We start from the raw sequence: 3,201 nt of genomic DNA on the forward strand, positions 1-3,201 counted from the left end.
TATACTGTAATATTTTAACACATTATTTTTGGCAAATGGATTTTTTCTTACTTGAGATAATTAAGGATAGATTTTGTTAAAAATATCACCATGATTCAAGGAAAGTAGGAAACTGATATTTTTTTTCGTCAAAAGAAATAAACGTATGTTTCAATTTACGTCTTTTTTCAAACAACCGCGTTTTTTTTTTGTTTTATTTATTTATTTTTTATTTTTTTTAACTAAGCCAATTTATTATTTTTTACTTGAGATATTCAAAGCTCGTCAATGGTGAATAAAATACAAAATAATCTTGTTAAGAAGACTTTTCAATCTTGTTCGTTTATTATATTTGACTTTTTAATTATATAAATAAATCCGTATTTCAACTTAAATAATATATTGCGTATTTCTTTAAAAAAAAAAATACATTGCGTATTTAAAAAATATATCAGGTATGTATTTTATGTATATTTCCTTATACAAAAATAATCCATATTTTATAAGTTTTTAATAATCTGTATTAATATTATAACTATAATTAGTGGAAAACTATTCAATGACTAAATTTGGTTCATTTATTTATTTGACTATGTAAATCTTTAACACAAAAAAAAAAAAAAAAAAAAAAAGTTCTGTTCTTTTTTTTTTCACCGTTTGTTTTTTTCTCTCAAATCTTGATTTCCATTAATATGTGTATAGTAATACACTAATACAGTAGAAAATCAACATGGTAAATTTTATAGTATCATCAAGAATAGGAATATTAGAGACAGAGTATTATTTTATCTTCCACAATATAACTTGGTTGTCAAAGCTCAAAATAGAAAACTACTCTGTATTCCCGTAAAAAAGTTATCACCGGACACCAATGTTATGCGAAATGCATATTATTGAAGTTGAAATTCGAATCAAACCATTCTAATCATATATTTTTAAAAATTAGATGTTAGTACACAAATTTGGTAAAAAAATCAACTTTTAATTATATTGTAATTTTGTAACAAATCATTTTTAGGTAAAGATAATCAAGGTAAATTTAGTCAAAGCTATCACCCCCATTCACGGAAAACTAGCCACAACATTACGTAATTTCAGTTTTTCAATTTTAATTTTATTTATTTATTTATTTTTTATTTTTTTGGTAAATAACTCTATTTTCATTATTTCTAAAATCAATGTTAATATTCTTTTTTAATATCTATAATCATTTGACCACCTTCCTAATTTACAGTTATTATCAATTTGAGATCTTCAACCTTCAGCAATGGCGTTGTTTATATTTTAGAGCTTCAATATTCAACAATGGTGGATAAATAAAAAAAAAAAAAATATAACTAATATTACATAAACATAAAATCATAACATATAATACAAGATCTTTTTAATGAAAATGTTAACAAAGATAATCAGATTGATTATAATCATTTAAATTAATTTGACATAAAATTGAAGAAAAATCATTATAGTATACATTAAATTTATTAATTTCTTATAAACTTTGGTAATCTATGATGGATTTTAGATTAAGTACGCCTGACTGGTTGCTGACTAGTTATTATATAAATGATGTGTAAATTAGATTTTTCAATTTTCTTAAAATGTAATATTTAAAGGCTAAGATTAAGCAACAAATGTAATAAACGGTTTAGATTTAATCTCTTATTGTAGTCAAAGATAATCGTCCGTAGTCGACGACTATACTAGAACCATCCATTAAACAAAATCGAACTCAAGTATAAAAGAGAGATTACAGATGTAACCCTCATGGCCAAAGTCAAAACTAGACTTAATTTACCAATGAATATACAACTTGTAAGTCAAAGTAAATGGAGCAAATAGTAAGGAACGAGATAGTAGTTAAATCTCCCCTAAATAATTGAGGGTTGTCTAGGCAAAGTCTATTCTTGACAGAGAAGACAAAGCTGTTTTGCATGAACAAATATATGATCGAGCAAAAAGTAGATTAATCACAATTGTAGTAATGACTTAGACAGCTCTCTAATAACAAAAGCGTGACATTAATTAGTGAGAAAAAGACTTGTAATCTCTAAAGTTCCCCTGAGCCGGGCATGGCGGCTATACCTTGAGTACGACCATTTTAAATCTAGATCCTACATAAATAATAAATAATCGGATGGATTGCACTAGATTAATTAATTTGTTGATAACGATTTCGGGAGAAATTGATTAATGTTTACAAATTCTTATATGTGGTTAGCCACATGGTATTGATCACACTTCACATATAAGATAATTAATTGAATATTAAGGGTTATGCTGATGAGTAAATAGGGTAACCTTGATGAATATGAGGTTACTTCAATGGGAAAATGGGGTTAATCTTATATACAAGTAAACTTATTTTTTCATTAGTCAAATATACAAAGAGTTACTTGAATAAACAAATGGCCACTTATTACTTTTAGCTAGCATAGTGCCCGTGCGATGCACAATTTATAAATCAAACTATTAATTTCGTATGAAAAAAACAAAGATAATTCAATTAGTAATAAGTTGTGAAAAAAATATAGTTGTACAAATATTTGTGAAAATAAATAAACAATAATAGCACATTCATTCCACTATCCCAATGCCTTTTTTGTGTGGTCGGGTTACTTAATCAGGGATTACTTATTCATGGGTTACTTATTTAGGGGTTACTCAATCGGTCAAGGAGTTACTTATTTTGGGGTTACTTGGTCGGTTAACGCGTTTTCGCTGAGGTTACTTATTTCGGGGTTATTTATTTAGGGGTTACACAGTCGGTCAGGGGTTACTTAATTATTCTAAATTTACTCAGTCGATTAGCGCGTTTTATGTGTGAGAGTAACCCCTGACCAACTGAGTAACCTTTAAATAAGTAACCCATGACCAAACGAATAACCCCTGAATAAGTAACCCTTATAAGTAACCCCGGCCACACGGCAAGCCATATATAAAAATTTGTGCATTTATATATATAAACTATGAAAAATATTTATCATATTGGAAATATAATCAATTATTTGGAATCAATCAAAGTCAATAAAATATATTTTAAAATCAATGTAATTTACATTGATTACACATGGAATAATATAGATATAAATAATAATTTATACAATAAAAGATATAGAAAATATGTGAATCACAAATAAATTTTTTTTTTTAGGAAAGTGAATCACAAATATGTGATTTGATGAATATATATAAAAAATAATTTAAAATAAGTAGTTGAAG

Source organism: Chenopodium quinoa, unplaced genomic scaffold (assembly GCF_001683475.1).
Source record: "Chenopodium quinoa cultivar QQ74 unplaced genomic scaffold, ASM168347v1, whole genome shotgun sequence".
Taxonomy (NCBI): Eukaryota; Viridiplantae; Streptophyta; class Magnoliopsida; order Caryophyllales; family Amaranthaceae; genus Chenopodium; species Chenopodium quinoa.